The sequence below is a fragment of the Rhipicephalus sanguineus genome, chromosome 6, assembly GCF_013339695.2.
Source record: "Rhipicephalus sanguineus isolate Rsan-2018 chromosome 6, BIME_Rsan_1.4, whole genome shotgun sequence".
In the NCBI taxonomy this organism is placed as follows: domain Eukaryota; kingdom Metazoa; phylum Arthropoda; class Arachnida; order Ixodida; family Ixodidae; genus Rhipicephalus; species Rhipicephalus sanguineus.
In genome coordinates, this window is record NC_051181.1 from 118,055,904 (window position 1) to 118,071,633 (window position 15,730).

Below are 15,730 nucleotides of genomic sequence, written 5' to 3' on the forward strand. Positions count from 1 at the left end.
AACCATTATCTATTTTTTTCCTAGATACAGATCTGTTAGAGCAATTCCTCATAGCATCGGCATACAAGGGCAAGAACAATGATCCGCTCGCAAAATCCCGCTCTACATTATCGACCGACATTGTCGGCAGCCACAGATACGAGGCAATTCGCTTCGTCTCCTGCCGTTTCCTCGACCTATCTTGATTTATATCTCTGCTTTGACGACTTGTACGACGAGACAACCGTGGAACAGACCTATATCATGCCGCTACGCGCTTTCCTTAAGACCATTCAAGATGTTTCAATTACTTCTTGCCCTTGTATGCCTCCGTACAGCAGGAAACACGCCGTCTCGCACGAGTGACTCCGAATTCGGTCGACAGCGACAGAGTACGCCCCAAAAGTTTACGACTACGTCGAGGCTATTCTCCAATGAGGACGCTATAAAATCGACGAAGACAAGGGCGTAAAAAAATGCCGCTTTCCTGTATTTTTTTATTACGATTATTGTTTTTTTTTTCTGCTCTGTCGCAGAAATGAAGATACACAGAAGGTTGCCAATGAGAGAACGCGAAACTAAGATGGGGAAAGAATGAGACAACGAGAAGCAAAACCAAAAATAAAAATGAAATAAAAGTATAAAAAGAAGTTGCCTGACGCTGAGCACTTCGGAGGTTTCTGTGTCACGGCAACAACGATGACGGCACCTAGGTGAGCACGCAGAACGATGTAATAACAAAAGAAAGAAAGAAAGAAAGAAAGAAAGAAAGAAAGAAAGAAAGAAAGAAAGAAAGAAAGAAAGAAAGAAAGAAAGAAAGAAAGAGAGAAAGAAAGACCGGACTCTCCCGTCTTCGGTCCTTCCCGTTTCCACCAAAATGGAAACGGCGTTATGATATAAACAAGAGCAACGGAAAGAGAAAAAAAGAAAATACGAAGAAATGCTCGGGGCATGAGAGCTCGGAACAATGAACAAGAAAGAAGCGGAAAAAAAAGAAAGAAAGGGCCGCAATGCACGCACGAAGTCGACGAGATGAAGCCAAAGAATCAGAGAAGCGTTACGTCACGAAACGAGACCCGCTATATGCGGGTATGTATGCGCGTATATATAAATACACACTACATTTTGCACCGAGAAAGAAGCCGCGCCGGAGAAGCGCGAGCGCATGCGCGACCTCTTCGTCGTATTCTCGGGCATTGTTTCTCTTCTTTCCCTGACTGCACAGTTCGGCTTCGCGGCAGGAAAAAAAAAAACAAATGCAGTGTTTCGAGTTAACTGTACACTACGACGAGGTCCGTTAGCAGAGGCTGAGTACCCGTCGACGGACATTGTAAATACAGTACTCACGGATTGAAAGCGCGACATCCTTTTTTGAGGTACGAGTTCAGTATATAGAACATGGAAACTTGGAGAGATAAAAATCCTTGAACATGAGGTGTCACAGGAGCCAACGTTTTCATCTTGACTTTTCTTTTTCTTTTTTTTGTATAACGACTGCTAAGAATAATTGCTCGTGATAACCGTGTCTTTACACGGCAAATCTGCTCGCTAAAGGTAATATTGGCTCTAACGGAAGTGTTCGAGTCAAAATTACACCGATATGACAAGAACTGCAGACGCTGGAAACGAAAGCAGGAGCATTACTGCACACTAAAGTTTCGCGTTTCAGTCCGTGAGTACTGCACGCCTGCTTGCTCAATCAACGTACGTATGTATGTGCATAACGCGCGCTGGCTCAGTATGCATGCGTATGGCTAGAAGTTCGTGTGTGATATGTAACCCTGCAAATATGACTCCCTCGATGTCTCCGTGTGCTTGAACGCTTCCACACACACACACACACACACACACACACACACACACACACACACACACACACACACACACACACACACACACACACACACACACACACACACACACACACACACACACACACACACACACACACACACACACACACACACACACACACACACCACACACACACACACACACACACACACACACACACACACACACACACAAACGCGCGCGCGCACGCACGCACGCACGCGCGCACGCACGCACGCACGCACGCACGCCACGGTGGTCTAGTGTTTATGGAGGTTCACGTTAGAGAACCCCATGTGGTCGAAATTTCCGGAGCCCTCCCCTACGGCGTCTTTCATAATCATATCGTGGTTTTGGGACGTTAAACCCCGACAATTTTTATTACCCGCACACAATTATGTGTGTTTATGTGCGCGTGTTGCAATTATGCGTGTTTATGTTTGCGCGTCTGCACACCAATGTGTGCGTACGCATGCGTGTATTCGTGAACCTGTATTCGCATATATACGCGTGTGATGTGGCGCATGCACGCCAGTTCGTGGCCTGTTATAGGAGCGCGTAAATGCCCAAATTCAGAGCTTGCCCATGCATATAGTTTGTTGGTATGACATACTCGTAGAAACGAAGCTCACGCGAGGAAGAGACCCTCATGAGGAAAAAAAAGGGTGGGGGGAGTCACGATGGGAGGTCTTTCTAAAAGGAAGCATCGAGAGAAAAAAAAATATATGTTCCGGGTTAGCGCGCCACCCAAGATAGGAGGAATTTCTTTAATAACCCCAGCTTGGCCGCCCCTATGGCTCCAACGCGAGCGCACAATAGAATTGAGACCCGGCATGCACACGGAAGAATCGCGTCAGATTCTCGTTTCCTTTATTTCTCGAACAGCTAAAGGACACGGAACAAAGAAAACTCGCACGCTTTGTTGGTTCGATAAGGAAATTTAGAAAGGATGCGCTCAGTTAACTCGAGCCATCAGATATGGCGGTGTGCGACTCAAAGTGGGCAACTATTCCTGGACCTTTATGAGTATAAATAGGGGCCTTCAACTCCGGCCGCCAAAAATAAGCGAGCACGATTCGGTCATCAGCACAGTTACGTGAAGAAATAAAGCAAAAGAAAAGCACCCTAGCGTGGTGGGCGCACTCAGGTTCTTCTTTAGCGCGCAACGAAATTATGAGGGAAGTAAGAATAGTGACGTTACATCAAAGGAGTTAATGTACAGCTTCAAGAGAGCTCGTATACGTAAGCAACGTGGTTAAATCACGCTACGTTATAAGTTATATGGTCAGAAGCGACGCCTGAGCGCGCGCGGTGTTTTCCCATGACGTAAAAGTCGTGCCCGGAACTGCGCATCGCAAGCAAACCTATTAGGGTGTTTTAGCAGTGACGTGTAATACAGCAGGGTAAGTACGGAAATACCGTACCGTCGTGGTCAGCACGCAGCTTCATTAAAGCTTCTTGGCCGCGCGACTTGCTTATTACGCACGGTAACTTGATGAGGTGACCGAAGTGGCTAATAGAGGTCTCGTAAACTAAGAAAGCATGTTCCATGTTCACAGCAAGTGTTGCAATAAACATAACTCGGCAGTGACTTACATAGCGATACGTGTGCATGTTTGACTGTCAACGTTACATATTACGGTGTATTGCAGCGTAACTCCTACAGTACAGATATCCAGATTAAAGTAAACTGTTAGCGCACGGAATTACGCAAAGCCATGTGCACTAATCTTCACTAAGGGTCACGCACGCTTCTCTTCAGAAAAGAATACAAAACACGGGACAAGGAAAGGCTTGTCACGCTACACAACCGCTTGCCCAATTGTCGTTCGAGTGTCGCACCAGACCGCAATAAGCGTCCTCCACGGCATAAGTAATTGGGACAACAAACTAAGAAAAAAACGACGAGCTCCGCCATTCGTGACATGATGACCCGCGCTTCACGGCAGAGCGAACGTCAAGTCAATATTTGAATCAACGGTCGACCAAGTCGGCGTAGACACTCGTCCTATACCGCCGACCTCTGCCACGAGTTCGTAAACAATGTCCTTCTTGCGAGGTTCCTTCGCTGGCTCGCCGGCAAAACAGTGACCAAAAGAGCGTGAAGCTATGGCAAACACCATGCGCTCCTCGTCGAAACAACAGCCGTTTTACATGAACGAGGCAGCGGTCACGCACACACGCGACTTCGCGACCGTTTGCGGAGCTCGCAACGTTGTTACCGTGTGCGCGGTCCACCGATGCGGAGCGCGTGGCCTTTGCGGAGAGGGCCAAGCGGCGCGGTAAGCGTGACCACCGCTGTGACACCGTGACCGCGTAAGTGAAACGCAAGGTCCAGCTACCGTAAATATTATACAACTCGCGCAATTGTCGTTGTGGAGTTACCGAAATCATGAACAGCGCACACTTACAATTACTCCCAGCGCCTCGCCTGCATGCGAATGCGGTACGTATAAAACGTCTCAAGGTTTGTCGTATGTCACGAGCCTCGAACACGACGCACGCATACAGTTGAAACATTGTGTTGGTTCTTCCAGTATACGTAATGCACGCGTTTTTTTTATGTCTTGAGTTTTCTTTACGTTAGGAAAAGAAATTATTGCTAAGATGTAGGAATTCAAATACTGCTGAGTTTGACGCACAATTGAAATTGAGATCTTGCCGATTTGACTAATTATCTGTAGACGGAGCGCCCAACAGCATGGCCGTAATCGCGTTCCTCTGTGTGTATTCAAATATATAGTATTTCTATTGCTAACAGTAGCATTAATCTTAGATAAGTGGATAACCTGGCCTCAGCGTTGCTACGTGTTGATCCGTCACCCTACCTACTTTGTGTAATCAATGTTAAATCCTATTCCGAATGACCGTTAACTTAAAGCAACGAAAACGGCGACTGCCTCTTCGCCATTGTCGGAGCGCGAACGTCGCGCTATTTAACATGGATACGAAGACAATTAATTTCACGCCATTAGTGAGAAGCTAAATATGCTGTGCAGCAAGAGCCATCGAAGTACCTTCTCGCGAATTAACTACTCGCATCAAGTAATGCCACTTGAGTTTGCTGTTGTTTTGCGACCGGATTTTGAAGAGTGAGGTGCCTCAATTGGTTTCCTTACTACAGTTTAACGAATTACCAAAACCCAGTCTACCATACCAGCCCAAGGCTTCCTAATGTATAAAGGCTACGAATAATTAGTAAACCACTTTACACCCTTAAGGAGGTCTTACCGGGTCTATAACACCATTACACCCTCGCAAAAAGGCGTTATCACCAATCAAAACACCCATAACATGGGTAAGGGGCGGGGGGTTACCAAACCGTTACCCCCCTATTTCTGAAAAACAGAAGAATAAAAGCTACCAGTCAAGGAAAATCCAATTGCATCAGCATCAAAGGATGCAATACCGCACATACACACCCAACCGTAAACATAAAGATATATCACATAAGCACCAACTGGCCAGAGGGCTCGGGTTGTACAACCATACACCGACCATGTCATATATATATATATATATATATATGACATGGTCGATTATATATATATATATATATATATATATATATATATATATATATATATATAATCTTGATGCGTCGTTCAGTGCCGGTGGGGATATCTCTGTTTTGGATAAATAAACAACGAATATTCAGAGAATATGGCTAAATTTATGGCGGGCTTGTAGATAGCGCTAAAACAGATAAATTTATTATTCTAAACCCACCTAATTTTCAACTCCTTTTAAATTAGGCAGTTCCGATTATCAGCTGGCACTCCTGTCGTATGAGCCACAGGTGTTTTGATAAACCACAGCACCCATACCTCCTAAAGGGTGTTTTATTTAAGCATTAACCCTTACGCAAACGAAAAGGCTACTTGGGCAAGGAAAACACCCTTGCACCCCCATTTTTGCAAATACTGTTGAGGTAAAAGGGTGTTTTGGTTGCCTGAAACCGCTTTAAGGGTGCAAAGTGGTTTACATGGAATAGAGGTAGAGCTGGCGTCAATAGTTCAGACAGCGCTACGCCTGAAAAAACTTGGAATTTCTCAACATTTGTTTACTGTATTCGGTAGCATTGCACGGTAAACTTTATTAGCGCATTTTAGAAGAGGCTGCCTCTAAATTCAAGGCTGCTTGCCGAGGCATCGGGAATATTCAATTTTTTCTTGTGTCTCGTGGTCCTTAAACTTCAAACATTGACTGTACGTCATGATAATGACGATATATAAAGCCCCAAGGGAAGGAACAGTATCTAAATATAAGTCAGTAACAAATAGGCTACGAGCGCATCCTGATGCACTGACGGAAAACAAAGCAGCCTCAGAGAAAAAAAAAAAAAGAAATCGACCCGAACAATGCACGTTAACTCCGTTTGCCTCGGCGTATTAACGTCAGGACATCGCGTCGTTTATTTTCTTCGAGTGACGTCTTTATATACCTACGTGCCCTCCATTCTCAACCCTTCGATTGGCCTTATTTTTGTTTCCTTTCTTTTCTCTTTCTTTTTTTTCCTCATCCGCTGACAGAACGTTGAGAACGAAACAATTCTGCTCCTTTGAGGTCTTCATCGACGAAGTGCGGCCGCCGCTCGTGCTCGTGCTCGGAAGCAAGCAAAACACGTGCCATTGTTTCGCGTATACCCTAGGAGTGGCGGCCTCGAGTCTTCTCACACGCCGCCCCATTCAAACCTTGAAACTGCACTTCTCACGGCGCCATGCATGCAGCACAATGGGGCTGCAGTGTTTGCACAGCGTAAAAAATGCCGCTGCCCACCAAGCCACAAAGAGTACACAAAAGAGCCTGTCCATTTCTTATTTATTTTTTATTTTTCTTATTTGTGCCTTCAACTCCTAAATTATTTCTGATTCCCTGCCAGCTTCTCTCCTAACGACGTTCTTCTATCAGGGTAAAGGCTTTAGACGCCTCATCAAACGCGAAACATGGCTGTCGGCGTCGGCGGCATCAACGCAAGTGATGTAAAAAACTATCATGTGATGATGTCCCACTTTGACGTCGTCATGACGTCCCATAATTTGACGTCACATGACGTCACACAATTTCTCACGTCATCGCGACTTCACATAACGTAAGGTCACATCATGACATCATCGCATGACATCGTTGCTTGGTCATACTCATGCGTGGACCGATCCTGGAGGTACAGCACAAATGTTGGAGGTACTGCAAAAAAGGTTTCGCGTCAAGAGTAGAACACGATAGCGTAATCGTGCCCCATTTCGCATATTCTCAATCGGTAGTCTCGCTTCGCTTCTCGGCGGACACCTCAACCATGCCGCAAGGAAAGGAACGCCTGTGAGAATAACACTGGCCATTTTAAACTATCCTATAATTCCCACTGCAAGTGCCATTGCGAAGTGCCCACTACGCCGTAATTCTTCCTTTTGCGAATCAGCGAAATACCACTGAGCGTCCGTAGGCCAACACGCGAACCTACGCAGCTGCTCGCTTTGTTGACGCTTTTGGTGATGAGGATCACTACATATGTCTCAGCGCTTTGTAATCGGTGGGCCTTTAAACCCCTCACTCATTTTGCAGTGCACATGTCTTGACGCCTGGCGCGATTCTACGCTTCTGGCACGCAACATTAATGCGTTGAGGCTCCTCGCATCACACGACATTTGTATAGGGCTTTTTTTTTTTTTTCGGAAGCAGTTCCAACCAATTGTGTGACTCTGGTAGAACACCTGGCTTGCCACGCAGAAGGCGTGGGTTCGATTCCCACTAGAACCGATATGTTTATTACTGATTTGCACCTGTCTCAAATTTTCGTTTACGGCACAACGCCGATTTTTCGATCACAGCGTACGACACCGACACCGACGCCGACACCGGAATTTCTGCGAAACGAGCTCTTTAACGCGCTCGCGTTAAAGCCACGTTGGGCGCAGAAAGCTTTCGGGCGGCCGAGATAACCGAGCGAGAAGAAGATGGATTTCGTCTTGGAGTCGTCTTAAGCAAATGCGTATGGGACCGTACGAGTTTTTATTAATATGTTTTATACAATAGCTTTCTGGGCCTCTTCAGCCACCTTTCCGTAACGGGTATATGTCCGATACCTTCTGACCGAACTTATAATTATCTTGTTTACCTACATACGACGTTTTCTTTTTTTTGTTGTTGTTTTCCTCATACGGTTTTTAAGCACGAACTCTGAACTGAGGACTGCAGCCCCAAGCATTGCATACATTTCGGTGCACTCGTCAACCAAAATTCGCACGGCTGAGTTACGAACAAACACGGGGCTTTATCGGCTAATCCTGCGCGATTCGTACACGCTTTTGCTCAAGAGTACAAGAATATATACACGAAGTGACGGAAGACAGGCTTTATCGGTTTCTAAGATCTTTTTCAACGCGGCGTGATATAGGAACTATGGCAGTTGCGGAGGTCCTAAAATGTAATAAAAATAAAATAAAAGCGCTGTCGTGTCCACATCGGTCATAAGCAAACATTTATCGCCTCCCCGCTTAGAAGTACTCCCCCCCCCCCCTTCACCCCCCCTCCCCCCCTTTTCACCTACACCACACACACATCTGCCGGAAGCCGCGTGTGCATCGCCCTGCTGTTGGCCTAGCGGGAGGCACGTTGTGTGCGATATGGTGCGTACACGTATGGTGGCCGCTACTCCCTCTTTAGTCCATATAGCGACGCTTGGTATGGTAGCTGTCCGCAAACGTGCTCGCGATATGTGCGGCTTGACTCTTCTTCGACGGCGGTCTCTCGGTTCCTTCTCGATACGCTGGTCACGTCCGACATGTGTGCACTCGGGGATCAAAAAAATAATCCCCAGAAATACCTCGTTCCACCCGCCTAGGAATGCGGGATGTATAGTTTGAGAACAAAAATTTGTACGCTTCCTCGAAAAGAAAGAAGAGCCATTTCATTTTTCGCTGCTTCCTCCTTCCTCTTTAGCTCGCTCGCTTACACTGTCTATAGCTTCATATCGTTCTCGAGATGCTGTTTACATGCGGTCTTGAAAGGATATGTTAAGGTCCTTGTGACCTACGGTAGTTAAGTTCTATCACTTTGTGTACTCACAATCACTGTCCGCTCTATGTGTAGGCAATCACTATCCGCAGTGATTTGTTACCAACTTACCATGCTGTAGCATTAGATCGATTGTTATAAGCACTCGCTATTGCTTTGACCAAGCAAATAATAAAGCGCTACTGGCAGTTGTATATGCCGCACCTAGATGTCTCAGTACCTGTTACAGCATTGTTCAACCTTACAATCGTGTGTGTGCGGGTGTGAGAGAGGGAGACGAATGATGGAAAGGCAGGGAGATTAACCTGAAGATATGCTCATGGTTTGCTACTCTACAACAAGAAAGCATTTTGGGGAGGGGGGGGGGGGAATGGAAAAGAAGAGCGGAGACAGGAAATACGCATGCTAAAGAAAAATGTAGCGCACGTGAGAATTTTCAGACGGTGCTACAGAATAATACACGGATCACGACCACAGTAATAACGAACACGTACCGTGCAACTCGCCCATCATTGCAAGTTCTAGGCAACACTGGTTAAAATAACTGTGCGAGTATGCGCATATGTAGTTGCGCACAAATGAGATCGCAAATCCGCGCAGGCGGTACTCGCAACCGTAAAACCGGCGCTCACGCGCGAAGTACGACAGCGTTCATGACGCTTCAGACCGTCGACATCGTCACCACCGCCGTATACTGTGTCCTGCCTGCAGAGCCAGCCGCACTGCGTAGGTGTCGCGACTCAGTCGCTCCACGTGTAATTCGCTCCACGTGTACGACACTCCAGCGTGTAATCCGCTCGTGTCGGAAACAACCAAACCCCTTCACTCCCAACATCGTGTCGCGAGCGTGTTCGACGCCTTGGACAACTCTGCGTCCGCGTAGAGCCTGTCTGTCGCGGTCCTCACGCGTCGTGCCGTATCATTCGTGCCTTCCCACAGTGGGCTGTAAGCTATGCGGCTCGCCGCATGCAGCAGTGTTGCGCGTTTCGAAGGAGCGCGAGCATATGTCAACGTCATTTGCAATGCAGCCAGTAGACGGCTGCTGCTATTGGTGCGGCCAAAACATGCAACGGCTGTCGCCTCATTCGCGACTCCTTCGCAGGCTCTAAACGTCGAACGGAAGTGTCAAAAGCCATGTTGTTACAAATGTTGCCGACTTCGCGCTTTCGATGCTGGAGACGTCTTTTTGTTCGCGAGGCGTACGATTGCTCGCTAGACGGAACGACGAAGAAACGTCGCAACGATTGACGTGGTCCTTTTTTTTTTCTTTCCTGCAGACGTTCTATCGATGCCGATTGATTGAAGGGGTTACCCACGGTAGCGGAGACGCCGCATTTGTCGCTTTCCTTTTGCTGAGAACGAGGTCGTGGGTTTGGTCCCCGGACAGAAACGTAGCATTCCAATGGAAACCTGGCTGAAATGTGACAACAGTACTCCAGCAGTTAGATTTAGGCATATTGAAGAGCTCCAGATGGCGAAGATATATCCGCTGTCAGCATCTTCTATAACCGCAGACTCCTTGTAACTACTGAACGCAAAGTCTTCAGACAAATTACTGAATTAGTTAAATAAGCAATCGATAATGACTTACACGGTACTGAGAGAACTTCTATGGAAAGCTAATTCTTTCCAGGGCAATGAATGAGTCAGCAAATTAATAAAAACAGGAAGAAACACGGGAAACAACCCGTAATTTCTGAAAAGATAGACACTGATAAAGCGAACAGAGATTGGTGAACTTCTACATAAACGCGAAGTTAGGGACGGGAAATTGTATTACTCCGCGATAATATACATATTTAGTTGGGTGTACGCAGCAGCCTTACGGACGCAGGTTGCCAGCCATTTATTTCTAATGGCAGCTCGCATTCGCAGAACTGTTGAGGGCGCCCAATTTAAACTGATTCGATAGGGAGTTTTAGTACTGAGTACTTTTTGTACGTAACAGCGTTACGCACGTAAGAACGCCACGTCTCCCCCAGAGCGCGCGCGCAGTACTTCTGCTCATGCGTACTATTCGAAATGTCCGACACCCAGTTCGTACGCAAAGTCTTTACGTACGCAAGCAAAGCGTGCAACGCAGTTACGTGCGCAACGTATACGCACTACTAATTGTCTTGCGCGCGCCCAAGGCTTAAAAGTATCCCTGTCGCGTAAGTACGAAGTAGAAATGGTCTCGTGCATGCCTAAGGCATAAGACTATTTCTTTCGCATAAGTATGAAGTATAACACAGTTCCCGCGTATAGCAGTGTAAAACGACGTGGCAATCACCGCACATTTGTAATGGAAGCGGGCCACTCGTGTACATTGGTGCACTCCGGGTATGCGTTTGATCTCAGGGAGTTTCAGGCCAAAGTCTCGTTACGAGGCAACGCGTTGATTTGCATGAGACAGTAATCGCCTCTCTCTTAAACGACCAATCAGGACCCAAGAGAATAACTGGATGCTGCATTAATTTTGCAAGTGAAATAGCGACTCCGCAACGACGACAAATTACACTGCGAGCTTCGCATTGTTTGCCGCGAGAGGAAAACAAAAACAAACGAGAAAGATAGACGGCGCATTATGCAGCAATGCAATGGTAATGAATGATATCTCTCCCACGAGTAAAAGTAAAGAAAGAAACGTAAATACTACGATCCAATTCTCGCTTAGTTACACAACTAATAGTCGCATCGCGTTCCTTAGAGAGAGAGCGCGGAATGCAAAAGTGCTGGTGCTCTAAATTACAGCGCAAAATTGGTTCCACTTTGATTATGACATTATGCAAAGCAACCCCCTTTTGTTGCTCGCCCTATCTTGTCATTGAGTCTACCCTATATAAACGGTTTCTTGCAGGGTGTCGGAACGAAATGTTTTTCGTTTCGGTTTTAGTTTCGTTTCACCGCAAAAAGTTCCGTTTCGTTTCTGTTCCGGAACGAAAAAAAAGAAAAAAAAAACGTTCCGTAACGGTTCGTGACGGTTTTTTTTCCTTTGTATAAAAAAAGAAAGCATGAAAAAGGTGAGGCAATCATTAAAAAAAAAACATTGGATTTGTGATGTAGTTGCTTGTAAAACACGTTCTTCAGAGGAGCAGAAGTAACTGTACCACGTATTCCTACCAACTAGCACAAACAAGTATTCATTTCAAAGTCATAGTGTTTATTTTCTCACAAGACAAATACGAATTTTCTTAGTGGACTCAGTCCTTTGCGTCAAGGGAGTGAGAACGATCTCAGAAGCAGCGCGTCATTGAGTGTACTCTCTGATGTGGGAGACCGCTGTTCTGATAAAAAGATCGCCAGGCCTACGTAGAACACGCAGCACAGTCACAGCAAAAGCTGGAAGAGCGGATTTTGTAGAGCCCGTTTTGTCTGTTGGGGCAACTAAAACATGTACACATGCAAGGTACCCTACATCATAAATCATCGCAATTTTTCTGAAGTAGCGAAGTTCCCACTATGCCATTTTGCGTCATTCTTCGGAGAATCGCGGTACCCGCTACACATCTGTAAGCCATTATCTGCACTTTGTGCTGTGGCTGATGATGATGGAGAATTATGGCTTAGCACTTTGCAGTAAGTGGGAAGGAGTGTTGCGGAATGGGCGCCTCTATTCCATTCCAATTCCATTCCGGGGAATTAGAACTTGCCGCAGTTCCATTTCATTTCATTCTTCGGAATGAAAAAAACTTAGCCCATTCGCACTCTGGGAATGGCGTGGCAGTTCGATTCCATTCCTGTAATTCCTCAGCGTAGGAAAGGCACCTTGATAGTTTTATCGAGATAAGAATAAACGCCCCATAAAGCTGATGTCATCGGATGCATTAAGAACAACGAAAGTACACAAAACACGTTACCAAGGTAGAGGGATGGTAGCTTGGTGACATATCCCGTGCAGTAAAACCACCCTACGAATTCCCAGGGGCAGTTCTCCCGCTACCTATAGTATTTGCATGGTCAACATGTATGAAAGAATGGTGGTGTTTCAACATTGTTTAAGCTTAAATCTGTTAACGCTAAAATGACGAGATAGCATATTTTTATGCTGACAAAAGTGCCTTTGCATCGAATACGGAACACTGGGCCGCACTGCTCGTCAGTACTCAGGCTTGTCAAGCGCGCCTCGCAAGCATCGATGGGGTGTGGAGAACTTTCTGTGTTCGCCCGCACGCATGTATGCAATGTCTTCCTTGTCGCAAAGGTTATTTACGTGGGTCAGGTACTGAAGTGCTCGGGAGATAAAGATCAGGCTGTGCATAGAGTATTCGGCATTTTCATGTGGGCGTATCAATGGAAACTAACGCGCAGGGGTCATTTGTAATCATTGTAATCGCAGGGGCTTGTAATCAACCAAGCCATTTTAAAAATACTGCTGTATTGTTAATTTGCGAGGCTCTGACTTACTAACATTCGAAGTTTGAAAAACAGCACGTAGACGAAAACGTGCTCTATTTTCGGAAAAAGACAATTCCATTTCCATTCCATTCAGTGCAAAATGCGCTTAATTCCATTCCCATTCCGTTCCTCCGAGCGTTGTCCCCATTCCATTCCAGGGTCGCGAAAATGTGGAATGATTTCGGAGCCTTTCCTATTCAGGAGTGGCAACTCCGCAACACTGGTGAGAAGCATTAAACCACACACTCTTTGTGCTATTAGCATTGTGTGATGACTGGTTGGTATTTTACTCTTCTGCCACGCTATATTACATATTTTAACGCGATTCCTTGCCCGACATGACGCCTGTATAGAGTATTTTTGCGATGAAGTTACAAGCACCAGCGTGGCACTGTGGTGGTGGAAGACCCGACTGCCACGCAGAGGGCGCAGATTAAAATCCCATCCGATCCTAGAAATGTGGTTCTCATTTAATTTTGTCTTATATCGCGCGATAGCGGTCACGTACACCGGCGGCGGCTGACAACTATGGCGCCAAAATCGGCTGTTGTGATCTCATAACAGCTTTCACTGTAACAAACTTCAGCGTCGATAATGCTCTCTCCACTTTGGCCTGCTTGACAGGCGCGCCAAAGTCCACTTGCGTTAATATAAACATCTCTTGTTGCCACTGTTTTCGTTTTTCGCACAATTTTAACATATCATTTGCTTTGGAATTCCTGCCTGAGGTACGCGCTAATACTGTGCCCTGAAATATGTTCACATTGCATGATCTCAGTTGTTCCGGATTGCGAAATTTTCTCGTGAACCGAAAAACGATTGAAAAAATTTCGGTTTCACTCCGGAACGAAATAATAAATAAAGTTTCGGTTACGTTTTCGTTCCGGTCAGAAATATCGTTTTTTTCGTTTTTCGTTTTCGGTTTTCGTTCCGTTTCGACACTCTGGTTTCTTGCATGTGAGTGTAATGAGCCTTACTACCCATTCAAGCTTTTATGCTGTTCACTCATGACGACCCTACATTAACAAATTACTACGTTTGTCTTGATCAGTATATCAAAGGCAGCGATTGCGTACTTCAGACTGGAGGCAATATTCTGATATTAATTGCTCGAATAAATCAGGCACGTGCAGAGGGGACAAAGACGAACAAGAGCTTTACAAATGGGGTAACTGTATTTTGAAGTAACTGTCTCGGCAGGCACAGTTTTTAGGTTTCCATTTGGCCGAGATAGCACTCTAAACTTGTTACACCCGTAAAGGTGTTGAAAGGGCGTGTTTGTTTTTGCACCGCCTACGACACCCTTTTATGACGCATTAAGCTCATAACACCAAACAGTTTGGGCGTTGACAAAGGCACCACAACCAAACAAAAGAATAACACCCACAGGGGTGTTAAACTGGTGATGAACAACCTTTGAAAAATAAAAGGTGTTCTGTGAGCCTTACAAGTAGTAAATATTAAATTGTGAGTTTCAACGTACCGAATCTGTGTGGTGGGTTATGAGGGACACCTTATAGTGGGGGGTTTCTAATTAATCTTGATTACCTGGATCTCTTGTGCGTCAGTTAAATATAAGTATGTACACTACTCAGCCGGGAATCGAACACACGATATTGTAATCAGCTGCAAAAATGTCATAAGCAGTGATCTACGTGGTGGTAAGTCGCGTTATATGAGTAATTTACGATATTCGCAGTATTGAGCACGAAGATTCTCGATAATCCCGTAGGATATGTCTACGCGTGCCACAAATATTTCTTCGGAAAGGAAAGTGCAGAGTCGCGCTCAATATGACTTGCAACACGGGAGCGCGTGGCCTCACGAGCTCAAATATTGTGCATGACTTCCACTGGCCTTTATTTCCTCAACTAAACGATGTTCTGTCACATGGGCATCATCCCCAATAAGAAAATATCGTTTAGTTATAGAAATGAAGGCAAGTTAAAGCCATGCGCAGGCTTTGAACTCGCGAGGCCACGCGCTCCCGTGTTGCAAGTCATATTGAGCGCGACTGTACAATCCATGCGTTTTACTAAACTTTTACGGGACCGAAACAAAGAGGATAAAGAGAACGGAACGCTATAAGAAACTGAAAAGTATGCAACCGGTGATGTAACGGGGACTGATAGGCTTAACGTAAAAAGGCTGGAGAGAGAGAGATAGAGAGATGGCGAGAGAGAGAGAGAGAGAGAGACCACTAGAGTCCTAATACTGTAAGGACTAAAGGCACAGCCACGGACGACTAAATAGACTAGGAGAGGCTGGTTATATAATGCGTAGATCAAATAGATAACCGGTGGTTCATTGTATACGAGGAGCATGGTTTCTCGTGAAAAAGACATGCGATCAACGGCGGCGTATGATTGAATATGAATAATAAGATTAAATTAAGAAATACTCAGTCACAGTATATGTATGGTTTACGGGCGCAATAAAGGAATAGCGAGTGAGTAAGGCCTTTGTATATCAGTAGAGATAAATAGAACTGTGATGACAACGATGCCCTTTTCTTGCTGCTTCCCCG

General features: G+C 45.7%; 1 protein-coding gene across 1 annotated transcript in view; it reads right to left on the reverse strand.

Moving 5' to 3' along the window:
• Positions 1-15,730, reverse strand: part of LOC119396251 (rho GTPase-activating protein 20) — a 666,225-nt gene that overhangs the window by 641,675 nt on the left and 8,820 nt on the right. The gene's annotated exons all lie outside the window — the stretch shown is intronic.